This window comes from Martes martes (assembly GCF_963455335.1).
Source record: "Martes martes genome assembly, chromosome: 9".
In the NCBI taxonomy this organism is placed as follows: Eukaryota; Metazoa; Chordata; class Mammalia; order Carnivora; family Mustelidae; genus Martes; species Martes martes.
This window is the reverse complement of record NC_137896.1, coordinates 120,753,874-120,780,535: the sequence shown is the minus strand read 5'-3', so window position 1 is coordinate 120,780,535 and position 26,662 is coordinate 120,753,874. Positions and strand designations below refer to the sequence as shown.

Below are 26,662 nucleotides of genomic sequence, written 5' to 3'. Positions count from 1 at the left end.
ACGCACCCTTATGTTTATTGCAGCATTATTTACAATAGCCAAGTTGCGGAAGCAGCCTGACTGTCCACTGACAGATAATGGATAAAGAAAATGTGGTATACAGAATGGAATATTACTCAGCCATAAAGAACAAAACCTGTGGTGCCTGGGTGGCTCAGTGGGTTAAGCGTCTGCCTTCAGCTCAGGTCATGATCTCAGGGTCCCATGACTGAGCCCCACATAGGGCTCCCTGCTCAGCAGGGAGTCTGCTTCTCCTCTCCCTCTGCCTCCAGCTCTGCCTACTTGTGCTCTATGTATCAAATAAATAAATAAATCTTCAAAAAAAAAAAAAAACACCAAGAACAAAAACCAACAAACCCAAACCCTCCTTGTGAGCTACAGGTTCAAATCCAGTGTTCTTAACCCCATGTAAAGTGCGTTCTTGACTACCCCACCCTATTTAGATATTATTTTCTGTGTAGTAAATAAGTCCAATACCTAAGCCTTACATTACCTTTTGAGAAAGGAATAAAGAAAAAACTAACTTGTACGTAAGTGGAATTTCCTCCTACCTAGGAAGAGTATAGTGACAGGTAAAGTCTAAGTGTGGTAACAGGATTAAAGTTCCATTGCAATAAAGCTTTTTTAATTTTTTTTTTTGAATTCCAGTATAGTTAACACTGTTATATTAGTTTCAGGTGTACGATACGGTGATTCATCGTTAAATATACACCTAATTACTTCACGTAGTTCACCCATTCCACTGCCATCTCCCTCTGGCAGCCATCAGTTTGTTCTCTGAGCCCCCCGGGCACCCCGCTCACAGGGAGTTTTAAAATGTTTAAAGGAGAGGGACATAGATTTCACTTAAGACAATCAATGGTGAAGAAAAGACCACAGCTATACCAGGGAGATCAGTTAGGGAAGAGATGAGAACAATAACTGACACCTGATCTAAAATAGTGGCAGACAGAACAGAGCAGATGGGGTGAACTGGAATAAGAAGGAAGGGTTTAAAACAGGTAGAACCCAGAAACTCTTTAGATATGAGGGATTACGAAGTAAAAGGAATCAAAGTGATGACTCCCAGAATTTGTGAGACTGGATGAATTGTGGTGTCGCCAGTTTTAAGAAAAAGTGAACACAGAGGAAGTCTCATAAATATCAATACAACTGATAATTCCCCAATACAGAAATTCTACAAAAAAGTCTGACACTTTTATTTCCTCAATTTTAAATTGTTATCAGTAATGTTAAACCAAAATAAGTTAACATGCCTGCAAAGAAACTGTTTACTTACAGATACGTAGTAGCAAGTAGCAAGACCTATTTTATTAGGTCTCTGAGACCAGATAGTTTCAAAACGTAGAAGAAAAATCCTCCAAAAATGTTACATGCAACACACTGTGTAACTGCATAAAAAAGCATGTGAATTACCAGGGACAGTTTGAAGAGAAAGCATGCACTTACAAAAGACAAAGAATAGGATCCCACAGTCACAAAGCCTTAATTAGTTAGATCTAGGTCTAAAATTTAAAAAGATTATCTATCTAGAACTTATGGTTAGTCATCACATATCCTATGAATACAACAGAATGCCACATAATAGATACTCAGTAATCACAGGTATGATTCTGAAATAAAACCAAAGTTTCAATCAAATAGTATAATGGAAAGGGAGGGCAAGTGAAGCTGAAGGTACCAGTATTACAGAACTTTCTTTACCTGGGATTTAGTCCATGGTACATGGGATTTAGCCAGCCATGCATGCAGGTATCATTACATAGATGTATACATGTAACATCTGATTGACTGTGATAACATTTGATTATGGTAGTGCAGTTTGTTGGAACCAACAAGCTTTTAAAGCATACTATTTCATATCTGCTATGTTTGTATCAATTCTCTCTGCCCTGTTGTCAAATAATTACCTCATGCTTAACAATTCTACTAATCTACTTGCAGAATAGTACTTGTACAAAGAAATAACAATTGAAATTTTGAAAAATTAGACATTTTACACTTAAATCAATTTTTTAACTTTTTAAAAATAGTTTATTTGACAGAGAGAGATCACAAGTAAGCAGAGAGGCAGGCGGGGGGGGGGGGGGAGCAGGCTCCCTGCTGAGCAGAGAACCCGATGCGGGGCTTGATCCCAGGACCCAGGGATCATGACCTGAGCCAAAGGCAGAGGCTTTAACCCACTGAGCCACCCAGGCGCCCCAATCAATTTTTTTTACTTTATGTAATCGTACTAGCTACCATTTAATAAGTGCTTACTATTAATGCAATACACTTCTATTAATCATCTACTATGTGTTACTATGTGTTGTGCTCAATACTGAGAATCTAATATATTCTAGGTTGCGTACAAGGAGCTTCAGAGGAGAAAAAGAGGAGCTTGTAAAACAGGCTTCCAGGTGCCAGATACTGCTAAACACCTTTGATAACACTAATAACGTTCACAATTATCCCTGGAAGGCAGAGGATACTGTATTCACTTCACAGATGAAGAAACAGAAAGGCTAAATTACTTGCCAATAGTCTCTGAGTGATGAAGCCAGGATGCAATCCCAAACCTGTCTAATTTTAAAGGCCACAAACTTCCCTTCCCATGGGCTTTATATGCCTCTTCTTCTCTTAAATTGGGATAATAATTAATGATGAATAGGGCACAGCTTCCTGAGAGTAGCAGCTCAACTTAATGGTGGTACATTTGTAGGGGAGAAGGAAAACAAGCCAGAGATGTCTTAAAACACATGGGTCTCTCATGTACATAAATTAGGGGACAGCTAATTATTTCTTTTCTCTTGGTATAACCCTCTCAGAGGAAGAAAAGGTTAATCAGCATCTCCCCAGTTACATGCCTGACGCCTGTTTCAGATGTGTGTGATTGGAGTCAGCATCCAACAAACACCTGCCTCCATTCCTTAGAAGGGGTAACATGATGACGGGCACTCTTGGCAGTTTGCAGTTATCATGCAATTATAACACTGTGTTAATTACCTATGGCTTTAGAATATTCATGTGGAAAAGAGAATATTCACGTGGAGTTTTCCTTGCACATTATAAATCAGTGGAGAACTGGCATTGTTACCTTTTGAGACACCAAGAAAACACATGAGGTAGATAGCAGGCCTAAGGTAAAGAAGAATGTTGCAAATTAATATAAAGCAAATGCCACTTTAGAATTTGGCAACTACATTCATACTAAGGCAGAGGAAAGAAGAAATGCTTCGCCAGGAGCAGGAAATCCTTCTTTAAGATCCAGAGGAGGGTAAATTGTAAACATTATAAATCAAAAATTTTTTTGTCCGTCTAGAAGAACAGTTTTAGAGGAAACAATCACAGTACTTACTTAGTTCAAAACCCTCAACTTTCAAGATTGGAAGACTGAGAGACTTGTACAAGTTCACACAGCTAGCCAGTAGCAAAACTGATCCTAGAAACCATATCTTTTATGTCCAATGATCTGGACATAAGAGTTTCCCAACTTGCCTGACTGTATCACTTGGGTCACTTACTAATCTAGAGATTCCCAAGCACATCACTGAGAGATGGTGTGATTTAGGGCATGAACTTTCTAAAATGATCTTATTGCTTTGAGACCTTCTACAGAGCTACTAGTTTTCTTCCAAAACACTTTATTTCACAATTACAAGTTCAAGCCCAAACTCGTTAGTATGAAACACAGTTGAGTATGAAACATAATTCAGAACCTCACCTCAATTTACTTTACCACATTCATCTCTAGACATTTTCCCTTGATTCAGCTTTTTTTTTTTTTTAAACAGTGATGCTTTTTTCACTCCCCTATTTCTCTGTAAAGGGCTGTTCCCCGTCACATTCACACTTTTTTCTCATTCTTCAGCTCTCAATGGACACCCCCTGAGAGACTTGTGTCCTCCCAGTTAGTTACAATCTCCTACGTTGTCCACTGTATTTGTTCATCCCACCGTAACGTCATTTATCATACTGTATTTCAACTGCACATGTTTCACTTGTTCTGGGAAAAGACTTTTTTTTAGGCTTGGTGCCTAAACCAGACCTCCCAAAGACAATGTTCAATAAAGATTTGCTGAACAAATGAATTGGGTAAATGAGTGGTATGGGTAAGATAAACAAAAACAAAGCAAGGGAAGCATGGAGCGAGGCACCGAGGAACCGAATATACAGAAAAGAAACTCCAAACGACTTCCTTGAAGGCCTCCAGGCACCAGGCTCTGGATTTTAGACCAAATCATCCTTTGCAATGTGGTCGATCCATAACTTTTTCTTCTAAGTATACTTTTAGAGAGAAAGTTTTATGGCCTGTTGATTTCTGAAGCTTTTACATTGGGATAGAAAGACTTGGGTTTTTCAGTTATACTTATCATGTTCGTTAAACATTGTTGAGCTTAAATAAATCTGACTGAAGGTCTGACATTCAAAAGCAAGGTAATCAAGTTCCTGATGGCCTATCTTATAAAACTTTCTCCAATGCTTCCTCCACTTCACGTGCTATGTACAGAGAACCAATTCTCCAAACTTACTGATCAGTTGGGAGAAAATGTTCCTTCCTCATCTGATTCCTAAGGAGATCAAGGTCGGTCTCATGAGAGAATGACTGAGGCAAAATTACTTACTTCTTTACAGTTTCTGCAGTAGAAGGAAATTTACAGTGTATAATGCGTTCTCTACACCTGTTCCCTGTCTAGCCATCCCTTCTTTCATTCATCCATTTGTTTAGTTATCAGACATTAATAGTCACTATAATAAAAGGATTTGAAGAATGTTGCAAGAACCCAGAGGACAGAACTACCACTACTTAGGAGGTGAGTTAAACTAGGGCACGTATCACGAAGGAGGTAATATTTGTGTAAGAAGGCTCTAACGTGATTATGATGGCAAAGTAAGTGGGTTCCATGCATTCTCAGAGTGAAAGACATCGTATAGGTGCGTGGACAGGCACTGATACAGAAAAGCACCTGAATCTAAGGCAAAGACTGGTTAAAAGGAAAGTACATAGCCTGTATCACAGTAGAGACTTTCCTATTCAAAGACAGTGTGATTTGAGAGCCATGGGATTTCAAAGAACTCACTTAATTTTAATTGTTAAAAGACACCTTAAGAGACCCAATAGTTTTAAACTTGGCTCCTTGCAATTCTAGAAATTTCAAAGCCATACGACAGATGTGGAATAGGGAAGAGGAATGCAGGATTGGAAGAGGATACCAACTTCCATGACAGTAGCTCTGTTTTTGTGTTTTACATACTGAGGCTTCTCTATGATATTTTATCTGATGATTTTTTTCTTAAAGAATTAAACAGTATACTGAATTCCAGCCCTTCATTTTAGAAACAATTAAAGAGAAGCCAAAGAGATTAAGTAACTTGCCAAGATCATACAATTTAAGCAGCAAAGTATGTCATGCTATTGATTTTGAATTTCACTGTGCAAGTCATGGAGAGACAATATTTATGCAAGACAGACAGCCAGTTTTGGTAGTCATCAGAGACTGGAAATAGTTGTCATCATATCAGTGAGTGACTTTATCCAGGGAAAGCATATATAAGAAACAAGAGAAGAACCTAATCTTTTAAAGGCAGAGGAAGAGAATTCTAAGAAACAATACAGGAACTGAACTGGACGTGAGTATCTTGAGACACGGATACCACTTACGAGTGACTGATGTAATCCAGATGGTGAGAATTTGAACTTGGACAATAGAGAAGAAACACTTCTGAGCTAGAATGGCAGCATTTTCTGATCAGCTAAATGCTGCTGATGAAAGAAGAGCATCAAGATAAGTTTCTGTCTTGGGTGACTGTAGTGGTAATATTAACCAAGACAAAAGCTCTAAGAAAGTAGAAATTTCGATATTAGATTTGTGGGGTGAGCAACAAAATATTCACTTTTCAGCTTACCTAATCTGATGCACTTACAAAGACATCCAGGTGGAAATGTCTAAGAGATGGTAAGAATTCTGTCCAGGCTGCAGACCAGATATGGTAGCCATCATGGATTGGGAATAGCTGTAAATAGGTCAGTAAATGACATTATCCATAGAAAGCATGTACAGGAAAAAGGAGAAGAATGATCAGAACAGAGGTTGAGAAAAAGGAGAAATCAGAATATAGAGGAAAGAAAAGCATTTCAAGGAGATGATGGTCATAACTGTCAAATGTCATAGAAGTCAAGACTAAGCCATTAGTTTTAGCCATCTGTGCAGAGAACGGGCTGTAAGTCAAACTGAAGTAGACCCAGCAGTAAAGTGTAGGTGACTCAAGAAGTATGTTGTTAAAGGAGAGAGGAAGAAAAGGGGGGAGGGGGAGGAGTGATAGGAGGCTTCAGGAAAGAGGCAAGGTTATAAGGCTTTTCTGTTAGATGGGAGAACAAAACTATTTTTAGAGGAAGACGGAGAGATTTAATTTCTAAAAGGAGAAGGAAAGGAGGTTAATTAATAATGAAAGCTAGAGTCCAGAGAAAGTAGACAGCTCTAGAGTATAAAGCTAGAACATGGGGCACACATTTCTGGTTCTGGGAATATAGGACAAAACAGATAGTAAGGATTAATAAAGACACATATAAGTTTGGAAGCAGAAGGAAAAGGAGTTGAGAAAGTACAGCTTTTCTTTGGGCCCAGTCAGTCCAAAGGGCAGGGCTGAAAACAAACTCTTGGATCTCCTGGGCTCTGAGGTGGCTAAGCACACATTTCTCTTCTCTTCAAGCAACGAAAGAAGGTCACATGTAAATATGTTCCCATGAGTCACCCAGGTATGTGAATTTCAGTTGTGTTCAACTAACTATGCTTTATACATGGGAACATTTGTTACATGAATGAATGTAGGAGAGTTACATTCTAGGCTGAGTTAATACGTGCAAAAGCGGAGTGAGGAGTGTGGTCTGGGAAAATCGGTGGCGGTTTATTCACATGAAGTAGTGAAGAGCTTAACAATGCAAGGAACTATAACAATAGCTGTAAAAATACCTAGCTGATACCTAGCTGATAGAAATGAAAATTGGCACAACTACTCTTCTGGAAAGGAATCTGGAAATGAACTTATTTATAGCCTGCCTTCTCCAAAAAGAAATAAAGCTCACGCAAAAGTATAAAACATTAAATTAAAAAGTACATGGATAAATGAAGGTAATTAGTAAATAAGTGATCACTTTCAACTTTTGCATGTTTGACATTTTTCATAAATGAAAGCTGAAAAAGAAAACTAGTGCATCTGACTTGACCACTGGCTCTCCCTCACTGCTGTCCCCTACAATCACCATGGCAATTCCTTAACTGCTTTTACACCTACCTCACCATCCCCTCTCCACCATTATTCCAATACTTCTTGGTGAAGTCAAGTCATGCCCACAGATGATCCTGCCCACATCCTGTCTTTGACCCCCTGTATTCCAAATGTCTTATCCTCCATCTTATTGTAGCTGGGCACTCCCAGGTCACACCCTAGGCCTTGTTACCACAATGACTGCACTCCTCTGTAACCCACTTCAAGCCTCCCACTCTCCCTTCACCAAGAGCCTCGATCAACAGCCCATTCTCCCTAGTTCCCAGACTCCAGAAATTCTTTGACTCTACCAGGACTTACAAACTATTGGTCTTGGCAAATTTTCACTGTCTCTCATTCTTTATGCCCAAACATCAGCTCCCTAAGGTCCTAATAACCCTCCTTACCCAAACTGTAAGTCATTGTATGTATCCCCAAGTTCATTCTCCCCTCTTCCTGTATATTATGCATCTAGTAAATCCCCACTGCTATTTCAGGGCCACATGAATGAAGGTGTTGACTGGTGTCACTTTAAACTCCTGACCACTAACTCCCACCAGCCTGACAAGTCCGTGTTTTCCTAGCTCATCTATTCCCCCTGACCCACGACCACGCTACACTCTCTCCCACACTCTTCCAGACTCGTAACATGCGTCATAAAACTCTTCATCCAGATTCTTGCCTTTTGATTTGAAGGTATTTTTTACTATACCAACTTCTTTATTTTCATACCAAGATTTGTCAATCTTTTCTTTTATAACTACTGAGTATACAAATCAGGTTAATTATCCAATAGAGAAAGGAACAAGAAAATAAATTTCAGAGTATTACGCATGTATTACAAATGATAATTTCAAGGCTAGAATAGGTAATGTTTGTGATATAAAGTAAATTTTTTAAAAAAGATTTTATTTATTTATTTGACACACAGAGAGAGACAGCCAGAGAGGGAACTTAAGCACGGGGACCGAGAGAGGGAGAAGCAGGCCTCTTGCCAAGCAAGGAGCCCGACACGGGGCTCGATCCCACAGCCCCACAATCATGACCTGAGTCAAAGGCAGACGTTTAAGGACTGACCAACCCAGGTACCCCAATATAATGTAAATTTTTTAAAAATACAAAATTCTAGAATATGGATACAAATATTCAAAATTATAAATGTGCATGTCAAGGATTAAAAGAAAACCTCTTAAGGGAAAGGACCTTATCTTTGTGAAGCACCTAATGAGAGTCTGACAGACTAAATGTATAATATACATTCACCAAATAATATTTATCAATTTTATTTGTAATAGCAAAAAACTTGAAACAACCCATACACCTGAAAATAGAAGTATGGTTAATAAATCAGAGTCTATCAACTAGATAAAAATAAACAGCCGGGGTGCCTGGGTGGCTGTCGTTAAGCGTCTGCCTTCGGCTCAGGTAATGATCCCAGGGTCCTGGGATGGAACACTACCTCGGGCTCCCTGCTCTGTGGGAAGCCGCCTCCTCCCTCTCCCCTTGCTTGTGTTCCCTCTCTCGCTGTGTCTCTATCAAATAAATAAAATCTTTTAAAAAATTAAAAAAATAACATAGCCATTAATACTTATGAAAATCATTGTAACACAGAAAAAATTCCTTCCATGTAACAAGTAGACAAAAATCTATACTGATTACAATTATGTAAAAATTATATATGTATGTATGTATGTATATAAACAGATAGATACTCTAATTAAAAAGCATTAATATGCTGGGGTGCATGGGTGGTGCAATCTTGGTTTTGGCTCAGGTAGTGATCTCAGAGTCATGGGATTGAGCCCTGCATCCAGCTCTGCACTCAACTCAGAGTCTGTCTGAGATTCTCTCTCCCTCTCTCCCCCTCCCTCTGCCCCTCCTGCTCATGTTCTCTCTCTAAAATAAATAAACATTTAAAAAATTAATATGCTAAAAATAGCTGACTTAGGTTGAAAGGCTGTGACTGAATTTTTTTTATTTTCCAAGTTTTGTTGCTATTTTTTAAAATCTCATACGAACCGCACATACCAAATGTCAAGCAATTAAAAACAGACAATATTCAGTAATTCAAAGAAGAGAAGTCTACGGTAAATTTACCTGTCTTTCAAAAAACAGTAATGTCTTCTATGGAGATTTTTTTTTCCTGACACCAAGTGGGTGTCCAACAATTCAATTCTAACTCTAACTACCTAGAGGTATGTAGACCCCACGGGTTGAGGCCTTAGCTCAACTAGCTGGCTGTTAGTCAGAGGTTCCCATGAGCCCTCTTTGGGTTTGATAATTTGCTAGAAAAGCTCACAGAACCTAGAAAAACAATTTATTTACATTTACTGTTTTAATATAAAGGTTACAATTCAGGGACAGCCAAATGGAAGAGACACACTGGGCAAGGTATGGGGGGAAGGACATGGAGCTTCCATGCTTTCTCCAGGCATGTCACCCTCCCAGCACCTCAATGCATTCACCAACCTGGAAGCTTGCTGAATCTCACTGTCTAGAGCTTTTATGGAGCTCAATCTCTAGTGCCACCTCCTCCTCCTGGAGGTCAGTGGGTGGGGTGGAAAGTATCCTCGTCCTTAGGCTATCTAGGGGTACCACTCTAAGCCTCATTAGCATACCTCAGGTCTGATGGGAAGGGGCTTATTATGAATAAAAGACACTCCTATCACTCAGGAAATTCCAAAGGTTTTAGGAGATCTGTGCCAGGCACCAGGGACAAAGACCAAATATATTTTTGTATTCTACTATACCATCTTTCAACACAATAGCAAATATGACCCAGAGACCTGCTCTTGTCTATATCTTAGTGTATTATAAACAATATTAAGTAACAAGTCTGTTTTACTGAAAACATTTAACTAAAATTACCAATCTCTCAAACCCCGCCATGCTACAGTGCTAAAAACTACAGAGGAAAAGTATACTCCTCCACACATACCCTAAAGAGCCTGGAATCCAAAACCAATGCCACACCCAGAAGGTCCTGAGTGGGAATGGCTTCCATCTGTGACTGGTAGTTTCTAAACTCAATCCAAACACATACAGAACAAGAGAGTAAAGAAAATGAAAGCAGTAGCCAATGGGAACAAAAGCAACCATCCATTTTCCTATTCTATCAGTCTACTTTAAGTTTTGTTTTTTTAATATCGATGTTTCAATTACTGGAAAGTATGCTATCAGTGCAGCAAAAAGAATGCTCTTAAGTAGAACATCCTAATCTACTGAGAAAGCAAATATAAAATAATAAATGTAGAATGAGGATTTTAAAAGCAAACTCCAAGTTCTGCCAGGGAGAAAAACTACCATGAAACAGTAAGATAGAGATACTCTAATATGGAATTAGTCCCACTAAAACCAACAGTGTTCCAGAAAATATCTATCTCTAATCAAAACAAGGTCTCACTTCCCTCAAATACTTCAAAAACACAAATTTACAAACTCTCTTCACTAATCCAAGTTCTTTAATTTTGAGGAGTCATGGACTTAAAAAATCTGGCAAACCTATAGTTGCTCTTTCTGGAAAAAAACACAAATGTATAAAATGTAGCATACAATTCCAAAGGCTTTTCAGACCTGTCAAGCCAATGTGAAGATTTTCAGAGAATTCATGTTTTCCATAGTTAAGGCTCTTAATTATAAACACAGTAATTCCCACTTTTAAAAATACATACAATAGGGACGCCTGGGTGGCTCAGTTGGTTAAGCAGCTGCCTTCGGCTCGGGTCATGATCCCAGCGTCCTGGGATCGAGTCCCACATCGGGCTCCTTGCTCAGCATGGAGCCTGCTTCTCCCTCTGCCTGCCACTCTGTCTGCTTGTGCTCACTCTCGCTCCTCTCTCTCTCTCTCTCTCTGACAAATAAATAAATAAATAAATCTTTAAAAAAAAAAAAAATACATACAATACTAGAGTGGGGAAGAATCCTTCCACTATGTATTCCATTCGTTTTCAAAGTATTCTAACTGTGGCCCACCTAAGTGGAACAAGAGACACAACCTAACCAACCACCTGCTTCCATTTTCCAATAGAAAAATAACTCCATGATGAAGAATTATACAATGCAACAGTTGTGTAAGAGCAAAATGGGCAAAAAAATTAAATCTAACATTGATTCTATAATTATAGCTAATTCAAGGACAGCAACTGGAACTACCTCAAACTTAATACCAATGCTTGCACTGAAAACAGTATCTACATCCGAGTGTGGGTTTACATTGTAGGCATTTTTCAATGCTGCCAAAGTATTGTATAGCTAACAGGTTTTTTGTTTGTTTGTTTGTAAGTATAAGGATTTTATTTAGGGCTTTGTAATTTTTTAAATTTCTTTTCAGTGTACCAGAATTCATTGTTTATGCACCACACCCAGTGCTCCATACAATACGTGCCCTCCATAATACCCGCCACCAGGCTCACCCAACTTCCCACCCCCTCCCCTTCAAAACCCTCAGATGTTTTTCAGAGTCCATAGTCTCTCATGGTTCATCTCGCCCTCCAATTTCCCTCAACTCCCTTTTCCTCTCCCTCTCCCCGTGTCCTCCATGTTATTTCTTACGCTCCACAAATAAGTGAAACCATATGATAATTGACTTTCTCTGCTTGACTTATTTCACTCAGCATAATCTCTTCCAGTCCTGTCCATATTGATAAAAAAGTTGGGTATTCATCCTTTCTGATGGAGGCATAATACTCCATAGTGTATGTGGACCACATCTTCCTTAGCCATTTGTCCGCTGAAGGGCATCTTGGTTCTTTCCACAATTGGGTGACCGTGGCCATTGCTGCTATGAACATGGGGGTACAGATGGCCCTTCTTGAAACTACATCTGTATCTTTGGGGCAAATACCCAGTAGTGCAATTGCAGGGTCACAGGGAAGCTCTATTTTTAATTTCTTAAGGAATCTCCACACTGTTCTCCAAAGTGGCTGCACCAACTTGCATTCCCACCAATAGTGTAAGAGGGTTCCCCTTTCTCCACATCCTCTCCAACACATGTTATTTACTGTCTTGTTAATTTTGGCCATTCTAACTGGTATAAGGTGGTTATCTCAATGTAGTTTTGATTTGAATCTCCCTGATGGCTAGAGATGATGAACATTTTCTCATGTGTCTGATAGCCATTTGTGTGTCTGATAGCCATTTGTATGTCTTCATTGGAGAAGTGTCTGTTCATGTCTTCTGCCCATTTTTTGACATGATTATCTGTTTTGTGTGTGCTGAGTTTGAGAAGTTCTTTATAGATTCCAGATATCAGCCTTTTGTCTGTACTGTCATTTGCAAATACTTCTCCCATTCCGTGGGTTGCCTCTTTGTTTTGTTGACTGTTTCCTTTGCTGTGCAGAAGCTTTTGATCTTGATGAAGTCCCAAAAATTCATTTTCACTTTTGTCTCCTTTGCCTTTGGAGACATATCTTGAAAGAAGTTGCTGTGGCTGATATTGAAGAGGTTACTGCCTATGTTCTCCTCTATGATTCTAATGGATTCCTGCCTCACGTTGAGGTCTTTTATCCACTTTGAGTTTATCTTTGTGTGTGGTGTAAGAGAATGGTCGAGTTTCATTCTTCTACATATAGCTGTCCAATTTTCCCAGCACCATTTATTGAAGAGACTGTCTTTCTCCCACTGTATATTTTTTCCAGCTAACAAGTTTCGTAAAAGAAAACTAAATTAGAGCCCTCAGTAAGCTCTAGAAATTGGTTAATTTTAGTTTATAAACACTAAATTTCAGTAATCCTTAGTACTTCATATTATCAGTAAGTAGCCCATACTAACACACAAATCTAAGACTATAGACACGAAATAAAAGTAGCTCCTAAGAAACAAGAAAATAACTTTCATTTTAGTTTCATATTCATCAGGAAAAGCCTGCTCACCTGGCATGTGTCTTGAACCATACTGGAGAAACAGTAACCGAATCCAAAAATTTTCAGCCATTTTCCACCATGATTCTGTGTAATAATAGCTCATCAGTAGTATAAAATCTAATCTCCTAAATTGGATCCCTCATACATTGCTGGTGGGAATGTAAAATGATTCAGCTGCTTTGGAAAACAACTTGGCAATTTCTCAAAGTGTTAAGCATAGGTTACCATATAACTCAGCTATTCTACCCCTAGGTATGAACCCAAGAAAAATGAAAACCTAAACCTATGTCCACACAAAACTGTGTATACAGATGCTCACAGCAGTATTCTTCATTATAGCCAAAAAGTGGAAACAACCCAAATGTCCATCCACTGATGAATGGATAAATCAAATGTGGTATATCCATATAATAAAATATTTAACCATGAAAAGGAGTGAATTATTCATATATGCTATAACAAAAACACACCTTAAAAACATTATGGTTGCAAAAGAAACCAATCACAAAAGACCACACATTTTATGTTCCCATTCATATGAAATGTCCAGAATAGGCAAATTCAAGTAGATTTGTAGTTGCTTAGGACTGGGGTGTTTGGGGAATGGGGCTAATGGATAAGGGGGTTCTTTTTTGGATGATGAAAATGTTCTAAAATTAGGGGTGCTTGGGTGTGCCTCAGCTGGCTAAGCATCTGCCTTTGGCTCAGGTCATGATCCCAGGGTCCTGGGATAAAGCCCTGCCTCAGGATCCCTGCTTAGCAGGGAGTCTGCTTGTCCCTCTCCCCCTGCCCTTCCCCCAACCCCGCTCCTGCTCTCTCCCCCCATCCCCTCAAATAAGTAAATATCTTTTTTTTTTAATGTTCTAAAATTAGTCCCCTATGTGGCTCAGATGGTTAAGTGTCTGCCTTCAGCTCAGGTCATGATCCCAGCATCCCGGGATCAAGCCCCCCATCGGGATCCCTGCTCAGACAGGAGCCTGCTTCCCCCTCTCCCTCTACTGCTCCCCCTGCTTGTGTTCTCTTTTTCAAATAAATAAATAAAATCTTTAAAAATAGTCTTTAAAAATGTTCTAAAATTAGATATTGTTGATAGCTGCACAATTCTGTGAATATAAAAACCACAGAACTGCAAGCTTTAAAAAGGTGAATTTTACGGTATGAACTATATCTCAATAAAACTGGTACATTAAAAAAAAACTAATCTCTTTCACGTTGCATATAAGGTGTTTTAGGGTTTATCCTCTGCCTATTTTCCTAGTGTTGGAGTATGTTCCCACCTTTATCTCTGCCCCATCTTATTTCATTCCCCACTCTCTGACCCTGTGGAACTACCTACCTCCTCAGTGATACTTCCACTTATAAAAGCTTCCTTTGCTACATTCCCATTTAATCTTGTATATACCTCCATTAAACTACACACTACCCAGTATTATTAACTTTTATTTTCATGCCAACCACATCCATGACATGGTGAACTCCTATGAATGTCTCTTCATCTTCGTCTTCATATACCTAGTGTCCAGAAGTCAGCCATGTGACTGGTACTAAAATATCCTTTAAGAAACCTAAATGCTTTGACTCTCAGAAGTTAGCATTCTTTCAACTGCAATGAGGACAAGAAGGCTGATAACTTTGAACTCTGAAAGGACGTCAACCAACTTCTGTTTAAATCCCAGCACAGTTACTCCTTAGCTTTGTGGACTCCACGTGACAGCTTCAACTTCCTAACCTCTAAGTGTGGATAGTTGTACCTAAATGCTGGATTGTTTTAAGGCTTAGATATAATGTCTGCAAAACATCTGGCACACAGAAGGTGCTCATAAATGATGGCTATTACTACTATTATTTCAATGCTATTTTTAACACAATAGTTATCTTGATTTCACTGAGTTGGTACAACAAACTAAAGTTGTACCAATTACTGATAAGAAGGACATATTTTTTCTCACTTTCATATCTGAGGAAAAGGTTACTATTATTTCTTTCTAAAGGCTTAGGGATCAAATACACAAAACATGCTGAGACTTAAAAGCTTCAAAGATAACTTTCCTATTCAAAATTAGTTACTAGTTCTAGTTCTGCAACTTAGCATCCTCAGTTTAAGATGTTTAAATATAAATTATAAGTCTGATTTTTTGTAATTGTTAAGCTTAGCCTACAAAGAATCAACTAATAAGCCAAGCAGGTATATAAGGACAGAAACGGTAAACTAATACTGAAGTCGTTACTACTCCAATAATATTGCAGATTTAAATTAAATCAATTTTAGAAGAACTAGTCAACAACTCTGAACAAGACAATTCACCCACACAAAGGGGGAAAAAAACCACCTAAGAATAGCTTGTGACTCAGCTTGCACCGCCGTAAGGAGAAGGTGGGGGGTGCCGGCTATTTGGTCTGTTCTCTTCAGTCTCATATCAAGGCTAAATATTGAAACAAAACTATTTACTTGTCTTGAATAAGAAGAGGGAAACATTCAGATAAATGTTTCACCTTCAAGTAAAATATCACCTGACAAAAAACAAAAGAAAACAAAAAACTAAGTTCTAACACCACTCAAGAAAACTCCAAGGGAAAAATTAAGATTCATCTATATATTTTAAATGTTTGTTGAAAACAAAATTTAAAGATAAATGGGGGAAAACCAAAATAAATATGATAGTCAATATTTTTAACGTACAGAGAACTATTAAGGTAGATAATGAAAACTCTAAGACCTCAAATAGCTTTCCAAAGGGGAAATGAAATTGGGTAATAAATGTTAACATCATGAATAATCAAAGCAATGCAAATGAAATTTTGTTTTGTTTCTCCCAAAAAACTTACTGAAAAACAAAACAAAACAAAACCTTGGCTGATTTGCAACAATGAGGATGGAGCTACAGTGCATTTTTTTTTAATAGAGTGTATTTTATTTTTCAAATAAAAAATTTTTTTATTTTTTAAATACAATACTTATTTGAGAGAGAGTGAGAGAGAACATGAGAGGGGAGAAGGTCAGAGGGAGAAGCAGACTCCCTGCAGAGCTGGGAGCCTGATGTGGGACTTGATCCCGGGACTCCCGGCCCAGGATCATGACCTGAGCCAAAGGCAGTCGCTTAACCAGCTGAGCCACCGAGGTTCCTACTAGAGTGTATTATGTACGCTAAGTGAAATAAGTCAGTCAGAGAAAGACAAATATCATATGATCTCACTCATGTAGGAATTTAAGAAAACAGATGAACATATGGGAAGGAGAAAAAAAGAGAGAAACACGCCATAAGTAACTTTTTTTTTTTTAAGATTTTATTTATCTGAGAGAGAGAGAGAGAGCATGACGGGGAGGCAGACAGGCAGAGGGAGAGGGAGAAGCAGACTCCCTGCCAAGCAGGGAGCCCAATACAGGATTCCATCCCATGACCCAGAGATCACAACCTGAGTAGAAGGCAGACGCTCCTCAAGACACACAATGAGATGCTCAATGACTGAGCCACCCAGGCACCCCACCATGAGAGAACAAACTGAGGGCTGACGTAGGGAGGTGCATGGGGGATGGGCTGATGGGTGATGGGTATTAAGGAGAGCACTTGTGGTGAACACTGGGTGTTTTATGTAAGTGATGAAGCACTGAATCCTACTCCTGAAACCAATACTGACTATATGTTAAATAAATTTAAACAACAACGAAACCTTGACTAATACCCAGGGCTAGCAAAGGTGAGGGAAGTAAGTGCTACAGACATTAAGTCATGGGAATGCAAACTGCTCTTCAGAAGACAGTCTGAGAACATACACCAAAAACCCTATTAATGTTCAGAGGCAGTGAGCCAACAATTTCACAAAAATATGATAAATGGAGGAAATGTGAATATATTCACAGCAATTAATAATTAATACAGAAAGAGGGGTGCCTGGGTGGCCCAGTGAGTTAAGCCTCTGCTTTCGGCTTGGGTCATGATCTCAGGGTCCTGGGATCGAGCCCCACATCAGGCTCCCTGCACGGTGGGGAGCCTGCCTCCCCCTCTCTGCCTGCCTCTCTGCCTACTTGTGATCTCTCTCTGTGTCAAATAAATAAGTAAAATCTAAAAAAATAATAATTATTATTACAGAAAGAAAAAAACTGAAAGTAACACAAGTGACCAGCAATGGGGAATACACTGAACCATGTCATGCTATTACTTAAGTCAAATATCAAATTCATAATGATATCTAAATTTATATCTCAATAAGCTTACTTTTAAAAACACAAGTTCAGCTAAACCATGTAATAACATGGAAACTGGTTACATTCTTAAAATTTATGATATAATGTGCATCATTACGAAAATAATAACAACAGCTAACAATCACTGAACACTTGGCAAATTCCAAGCCTGACATTTAGGTCTTTACATGTTATCATTGACATCATTATTATAATAGGGCCATCCCAGAAAGGTCTGACACTCAGGGCCAGCCACCAACTGCACAGCTGGCTCAAGATAAATTACACTCTAAAGAAGGCCCCACTGCAAACAATTTCAAAGGTCCCTTAAGAATGTTAAAAAATTTTTGAAACTGAACTTTAACTGTTTCAGAAAAGAAAGGTACAGTGCCCCAGACATGCCCCTTTCCCTCCAGGCATAGCCTAGGGCAGCAGCCCCAGCTAACCTAACCAAAGACAGGCCTGATTATTACTGTTATATTTATAAAGAATTTATGATGAGATGACCACACTAAACATACATTATCTCTTCATCCTCCTGACAGTTCTAAGGGTAAGTATTATTATGAGATCTCCACTTTTTAAGGAAGGACAAACCAAAGCTTAGTGAGACTGTTATACTCACAGAGCTAATAAAAAGCCAAGCTAGAACTAAAACTCCATGGAGCAAAAGCCATGTTATTCTTAACTACCATGCTGTATTATAAAACACACACAATATATATGTAAAAACAACAAAAAAAGAAAGATAAGGTGGGTAGGAGACACCAAAACGTGGTTGTTATTGGTTGTTGGACTTGGAATGACACATTTTAGCCTACTTTTTTCCCCCTTATTTTACAAAGTTTCTTTAATCAGCATGCATTACTTTCACAATAAATATAAGTTACTTAATGAAAAATAAAGTTAAACTGAAAGAGAAAAAGATTTGGAAAAATATTGACAAACAAGTTATATTAATAATACTCAGAGCCCAGCAGTCTGTATACCTCAAATTAAACTAGTAAATTTAGAGAAGAATGTCTCTTAACAAAATTAGAACAGAAATGTAATGAATGCTGGAGAGAAAAGGAGGTGAGATCTCATCCAATGCACTAACAGGGAGAAGTGTGACTAGAACCCCAAATCTCCAAAGACAACAGCTTCACAGTTGTTCTCTCTCCTAAGGCTCTGACTTCTGGGAGAGGCTACCAGCGGACCTACGCCACCAGTTCACCAAACTTCCCAAAGCATTTCAAAACCTTACCAAGATTACATCAGGACCCTCCAACTTCCTTCATTATACTGAAAACAAAAAAAAAAGGGGGAAGTCAGAAGAGAAACTGAGCTAGAAGGAAGAGATCAAGAAGGAATATTCTGAACACCAGAAGAGGTATACTGGACTGAAAGGGGGATCTTTTTCCTCAGGCTTTCCCAAAGGCAAAGTTAATAATCGTCAAAGTCACTCTAGGTAAATTGCTATTCCCAGGATGGGAAATACCCAAGTCTGCTTTCATTCAATTTGTCTCTAGGCCCCACCCCCACCCCCACGGTCCTTCTAAGCCCAGTTCCATTGTTACTTCCTCGGTGTTAAGTTTCTCCATTTTATATACTCCGAAGGTGGATTCCCTTCTTGTTATCACCAACATCATCATGAGTACCTTTAATTCAAATCGACAAATATTTACCAAGTCATCACAGGTATAACACCTGGATAAGATGTGTAAGAGCAGGAAATACAGAAGAGGAATAAGGCCCAAACTCAGAATTCTATATAGGTGCTATAGGTACAAAGGACAGAAGACAGGCACCTAACTTTGTCTTAGAGAACTAGAAAGTTGTTAGATGAGCAATCCCAGAAGAAACGACTCCTCAACTGAGTAATGAAGAACTAATCAATAAGTATCACCCAGTAGGCTAGAAAAGGAGATTTTTTTAGGACTTGGTAACAGAAATAGGCAAAGACACAGAGGAAAAAGCTGTTTGAGAATTAAAAGACAATGTCAGAGGACTTTGTAAATGGGGCTAATAATAGCACCTATCCCATAGGAATGTTGTAAAAATTAAATGAGGAAATAAACGTATCGAATAAGAACAGTGCTGCATATGGGAAATACTATATAAATTCTATTATCATTGATAAAAATCTAAAAACAAAACTAAGAAACAAACGGGAAAAATTATACTTATACGGCAAAGAGGTACTATTCTTAAAATACAAAGAATCCTTAGAAATAACTAAGAGATGAAAATGCTAAAGAAGTGAGAAAGGGCAGAGATAAATATTTCTCAAAGAAGAAAAATCTTTAAAAATATAACTTCAATAATAAAGAAAACAAGGTGGTCTTCATCAAATTAGCAGATGAAAAAAAAAAGCCAATGTTTCTGAGGATGTGGTAAATAGGACTGGTATCACTGGTAGGAGAACACTTTGGTACTGACAAGTTTTTCTAGAAGACAATTTGGCAGTAAGTTTACACTCATAGATGTGCACACAGATACAATTAACAAAGATGTTAACTGTGGCACAATATAAAATTTTAAAAATAATTAACAAAATACTTTAAGGCTATTGAACCAATATAAGCCCAGTTCACATCCTCTGTCTACCATTTATTAGCTGTGGGATCTTGGGAAAGTTACTGAACCTGTCCTTGTTCAATCTTCTCAACTGTAAAATAAATAAAATAAAATAAATAATAACAGAACAGTTCTTACGGAGAGGCTGAAAACTAAACAAGTAAAAATACGTAAAGTGTCTCAAAACTAACTAGAATACAGTGAATGCTCGGTACATATTAGACATTATGAATGCTCTGTGGTAGCAAAGCAATATAATTTAGCCAATAAAATTACACTGCAGATAAATATACAATAAAACAGAATCACGTTTTTGATAAACGCTAGCAAGCTAAAAAGGTTACATAGCAAAATATATAATTCCATTTTTTGCAAAGAAAAATTTCTAGAAGAAGATCACCAAAATATTAATACTGACTATTTCTCTGGGTAATATGATTATTAATGACTATTATTTTCTTCTTTCGATTTTCCTGTTGCTTTCCAATTTTCCAAAAGAACATATATTAGTCATAAAAATGGTATAAACAAAAAGCCTACAGGATTTAAAAACAAACACAGTATGCCACTTTTAGGAAAAAGAAAATGAAGATTCTATTCTACACCATTTGATAAATCTCTGCTCTAGACTCCTGCTGTGCCTGAGGTTTGTTGTTCTGGCTTAAGTTACTAGAAAACAGGAATATTCACAGGTGTGCTGGGTGCAAACCAAATAGTAATACTGAAATGACAAGACATTTATGTTAAATACAGTGATGTGAAATACTAAGTTTACTCCTAAAACACACAGAATAATCTTTTCCCAAATCTTGAATTCCTCAATAATAACTTCAAACAAGGCAAATTTACTTCTCTCAATTACCCCCCACACAACTGCCCACACATTCCCTACCCCCATTTTCTACCTTACTTTTCTCCATAGCCCTAAACTCTAACTTCTTCTTTTTTTTTTTTTTAAGATTTTATTTATTTATTTATTTGACAGACAGAGATCACAAGTAGGCAGAGAGGCAGGCTGAGAGAGGAGGAAGCAGGCTTCCCGCTGAGCAGAGAGCCCGATGCGGGACTCGATCCCAGGACTCTGGGATCATGACCTGAGCCGAAAGCAGAGGCTTTAACCCACTGAGCCACCCAGGTTCCCCTAAACTCTAACTTCTAAACATTTTATTGTCTCTCCTTCTCCCTCTTGAATGGGAGCAGCACAAGGGCAGGAATTTTTGCAGATTTTGTTTACTGCTTATATACTCATTGCTTGGACCAGTTCCTGACATGAAGGCACTCAATATTTGTTAAAAAGAATTAATTTGGTACCATGATTTATGAGTAACTTGTTAGGTTTAATTCTTTAAAGATGAAAAATGGTTGTTGATAATAAAGAAAAAGTTAAACCAGAGGACAGAAAACTACGAGGAAGGGGGCTTTTTTTTTTTCCCCACTGAAGTCCCTAGAAAGACAAAGATGACAAAGACACAGATGACAAAGTCAATCGGATGAGGAAAGCAATAGCAAAGATGTATTTAAGAGGGAGCTGCAGCATGTACTTTCTCAAGATAAGATTACCACCATGCTACAAAAACTATAAAACCCAGGTACTAGCGAGTAATGTTCAGAAAGAGTTTTGGGTTATCTGTATTTAGTCTAAATGGCTCTTGACATCTCATCCATACAAGTGACTCAGCTATAAAGGAGCCAAAAACTCCAGGTCAGAATCATAGAATGAGGACCAGGACCAGAACAAAAGACAGGGAAAGCCTTCCAATATAATATGGAATGTCTCGGCAGCAAGACAAAATCAATTTGTAAGCTGGAACTTCACTGGAACTTTGGCAGAGGGAAAGCCTAAATGCCCCTAGTAAGGAGAAGTTAAATGGAAATTAAACCATACCATTCAGGTTTCCAGGACTTACCACAATGTTAGAAAGTGCTACACATGCATCTCAGTTCACATCATTCTCTGTTAATCTTCCAAGTTTTCACTTATACTCACCAAAATGTATTTCATGCTCACTAAAAAGTAAAATCACCAAATAACATATGCTATGAAATTTATTAACTTGACCTACTTAATTCTTATATTTAAGCACTCATTCTTAAGTGTGAAGGAGGGCAGCAGGGTGATGTAAAATGTCCAAATACCTATGCCAGTGTGTTTAAGCAAAAAGAAAATGATAAAGCCGTAGTTATCAGTGTCCTCCCAACTGTCAGAGTAAACCCTGCTGGGGTTTATCTACACAGACTCTGTAGTTTGACATGGCCCACCATTCTTGACCATTCTTCCCCTCCCCCCCCATCCGCCTCACACCAGTCAAGTGCTCTTCACACTAAAAAGTACACATTATTTAAGCACCTGGATTCAAAGACTTGGAAGTGATAATCCAAAGCAGTAGGGTTTTTTGCAGATATAGATGTTTCCTTCCTGAAATTTTTTTCAGTCACTAGGTAAAAAGACACCCACCCCCCCACCAAAAAGCATTAGGCTAGTTTGAAATTTCTCACGGAAGCTAGTTGGAATAATGGTACTGGGCACTCATACAAAGCAACAGTCACTGCGAAGCACCTTATATCACAACACTATGACATACATTTTATAGGTGAGTTACAGCAGCTCAGAGAATTAAAATCAGTTGCTCAAGGTCATACAGCTATTTAGTTAGGAGCAGGTTTAACTTGAAAGCCTATATTTTATCTACTATGGTTACAAGGAAAATAAGTGAAATTTTTATTAACCACATATACTTTTCTAAAATGAATATGTATTAGCTAAGAAAATAATCTAGAAAACATAAAATGGTTGCTTAAATGAGACCAGTTAAATGTCTACTGTCTGGTAATTGATCCCTGAATGTCTCCCCTAACCACTGCTGAATAGCTTCACAAGTAACTAAATCATTCAGTGTCCTGATAGAGCTGTGAAATGATTTTTAAAGTGAATCTCTCAAAATAATACTATACATTTGCAAATGAAATATGCTGCCCTCTTAGAGTTGTATAAACACCTTATTTTTTGAAGCATTCACTGCCCTATTTCTGCTCAGTTTCCTCCCTTCCTCCCCCACTTCCTCTCTGCCTTAAGATCCTTTAAGACCAGTTCAGTTCCTCCTTCTCAAAGAATACCTACAAGTATGCAGTCTACCCAACAGGAATCTAACATCAGTGGCTGTCCTCTGTCATCAGTTGCTGTGCTCTGTAGTTACAGAAGGGTACGAAGTAAAAAATGAACTAAAAAAAACAGCATTTCTGATGCACCTTCATCTTTAGATCTATTCATTTACATAATTAATTCTAAACGTTCTTATTTCTCTACTTCACACTTGGAATCCTGCCTTTAACAATTAGTACATGAAAAAAAGTCTGCCTTTTATTAGTCTTTCTTCAAAAATAGTTATTCCATAAAAAATTTTTCCATAAATATTGAAAAGATCAGAATCCAAAAAAAAAAAAGGAAAGAAAAAGCAAATGCAGATAGGAATAAATATACCACATTTTTAGTAAAATAAGTTTAAGTGATATAATTTAGCAATATAATTATTCTGAATCATCTCTGGAATTTGTTCATAAAATGCTTTACAAATAAATATAGTATATAAAAATGCTAGTTACTTATCAGTGGACTAACATGTATTTTCATTTGTTTACTGATAACAACAAATATTTATCGAATACCCAAATTACTTTTTTTTCTTTTCCTGAACCAAAAGGAGTGATAAAGGCACAGGTGCTAAAGTTAGAAGGATCTTGGCTTGAAACCTGGTTCTTGTACTTATTAGCTCAGAGATGGAGAGTAATCAATTAACCTCCCCGTTAGCATTTCACTCATCTATTTGACAGGAGAAAAAGAACTACTCCTACAGTCCTCCTAAGCTTTAACTGATTATGCAAAACAGCACACAGCCTAGCATGTACTAAGTGTTCAATAAATCACAACGACAATAGCAAATATATTTTAGTATTGAGGAAAGTATGTGAAACAGATGGTCAATAAATGTTCTTTTCATCTTACTAGAAAGATGGAAATTTGTGAAACTGTATTAAAGATACACTAAAAATACAAATCTTAAGGTTATGAGGAAAAAATTCCACTTAAAAAAAAAAAAGATGTGTTAAGTATGTATGGTGAAATAACTAAAAAATAAAGATAAGGAAGAAAAAGAGATGGATAAAGAAAATCCTGACAGCTCCTAAATGTGGGTGATTGTTATACAGAGATTCCTTATACTATTCTTCTTTTTGCAAAATTACAATTTTTTTTTTTTTTGGTAACTATAATTGCAATCCCAGAACATGCCTAATACATTTCCTCATATTCAGAACAGACTGGGATTTTAGCCTTGAGATCTGTTGAACAATGTACTTTCCTGGTCAATAACTCAGGATAAGTCAAGTTTTTTCAGACAATTCTACCTTTCATTATAAAAGTGAGCAGAGGAATAAATGCATTAGAGCATTAAAAAGTACAAGCTTTTCTGTTGCTCATGAATATTACATTAAAATAGCAGCAGTGCACATTTTCCCACGTCCTTGAAAAATATGAAATTGTCTGTTTTTAAGTTAAGCTTTTAAAAACAACTTCCACCTTCTACACTTTTGAAATTACAAGAGATGTATGTCAATCATATCTCAAAGCCGGGGGATGGGAGCGAGAAATTACTAGAGTATGTTAGACACAGCCAAAGAAACCAAAAGGTATGCACATCAGAGATGCTACTGCCTTTAAAATTTGAGGGACATTATTATTAATTTATTGCGTTTAAGTTTTATCACTAACAATACAGCAAACAAGGACAGGGAAAGAGGCAATTAATTTTCATAAGAGGCTTAAGAACTTAACCTACAAAGTCTATGCCACCTAAATTAAGCTGACGAAAACACCACAAAATTTCAACTGACACCTCGCCCATCTCTGGGTAAGCAAGCAAACTCTAGTAAAAACAAACTAGAGCATTTAATGAAGCGATCATTCTGTGTTAACCTTAGTTCCTAAAATAAACTGGTTGGCTCTATCAAACATATTCCTAATTCATAATTAACTCAAGTCTCAAAAGAAGCATACTTGCCATTGGCTATCGTTCAACGACAACGCACATGATTAATCACCCAGATACGGCACCTTTTTACAGAATGCAAAGCCTCCTGCAGTTTCAGCCTCTGTTTACCCATTCACTACACACACGCAGGAGTCTTTAAAAATAATAATAATGATGATAAGCAATAAACTTTAATCTGGCTTGAGAGATTACACCTTTCCGTGCTTCCTGTACACCCTGGAAGTCAATAACGCTAAAGTCAAACGGTAACATTTCCCAACTTTGGTTTAAAGCGAGCCGTGGACGCCGAGCATCCGCCCACCGGCCGCTCGTGACTCCGGCTACTTTGACGCACCGGGATGCGGCTCACCTGACATTCCACGCCAGCCATTACCAAGGAAAGCCAACTCGGCCGAAAATACAAAAATAAAAAGGAAGGGTCCCCGAGGAAGCGTGCGACTGCCCCTAAGGGCCCTCTTCGGCCGGCACCGCGAAAACGAGGGGCCACGCCGCCCCCCACCCCCCCAACGCCGCCGCCCTCAGAGGCGTCCGCACCTGCCAGGAGAGGCCGGGGGCTGGGGATCCGCCGCACGGGAAGGGGCGACCCGGCCCCGGCCCCTCGGCGTCTGCCCCTGCCCCGCCGCAGGCGCAGGAACCGGGGCCGGAGGTTTCCGCCCGGCGCCGCCAAGCCCGCCAGGGGCCTAGCTCCGGCTCCAGAGGGCCCGTCCGCGGCGGCCGGGGCGCGCAGCCGCCTCCCCGCCGGGCCCGCCGAGCCTCCCCGCGGCGAGCGCGGCGGCGCCCGCACCTGCCCCGCGCCCCACCGCAGCCCCGGCCGGCCGCTTCACCCACCTGGCGCCCCCGCCGCGCCTCCTGCACGTCACAGCGCGACCCCGCGCCCCTCGGCACCGGCAGCGCGGTCGCGGACGGACGCCGGGAGACCCTGATCGGCCACCGCCGCCGCCGCCGCCCGGTTCGTCGCCAGGCCGCCCACAGCGAACCTGTTGCGCAGCCTGTCACGGGCGCTCGGGCTCCGCGGCGCCGCCTCAGCCCCACAACAACATGGCGGCCGCGGCCTCCGCAGGAAGCCGGGGGGCGGGGAGGTAGGCGACGGGCCGGGCAGCTGACGGCCCGCCCGCCCGCGGCCGGCACCGACTCCCCCACCCTCGGGAACGCGAGGTTGGCCCGGGCGCGGCTTCTCAGCCCCCCGAGTCCCGGGGCATCCGACCCCGCGGGCCTGGTGCCGGTGCTCCGCTCGCCCCTCGGGGAGGCCCTGAAGCCCCGCGCCAGGCAGCCCTTTCCCGGAGCAGCGGCGGCCCACCTGGCTCCTCCTCCCCGAGGTGACATGTTGAGGTTGGGTGGTGCGTTTCCTGCCACTGCAGAACCCCCAGGGTTTCGGGGAAGGCCTAGCCTTGTCGGACACATGCCTGTTGCATCCCACATGGGGCTCTCTCCGGAGCCTTCTCTCCCTCTGAGGTTATTTCCGCTGATGAGAGAGCTGGGATTCTCCTGGAAAGGGGATGTGAGGCAGGAGAAGGAGGTCATTCTTGCCCTTGTTTATGGGTCTGGTACAGTCCTCAGAAGGACTGACCATACCCAAGGGTCATCCATTCAGCATTCCTCACTCTCCTCTATACCATATAAAAAAGGCCAACAAGGTAGGGACTTCCCCACCCGCCTCCACTTAGGAGAGCATCTACCCCATAAACTCTCACGAGCAATAAGACGTTCATCTCTCCCCAAATCCCACCACGTGGTCTGCAGAAACTGAACATCCTTCCCCACCCTACAGC

At 39.6% G+C, this 26,662-nt stretch overlaps 1 protein-coding gene across 2 annotated transcripts in view; it reads right to left on the bottom strand.

Moving 5' to 3' along the window:
• ITSN2 (intersectin 2) overlaps positions 1–26,183 on the bottom strand; it is a 137,332-nt gene extending 111,149 nt beyond the window's left edge. Inside the window, exon 1 of one of the 2 annotated variants that reach the window (XM_080813960.1) lies at positions 25,722–26,183. The gene's annotated coding sequence lies outside the window, so the exon portion shown is untranslated. The remainder of the gene's footprint in view (positions 1–25,721) is intronic. The other variant, XM_080813959.1, reaches the window with a different exon arrangement.
• Positions 26,184–26,662: the final 479 nt, after the last annotated feature.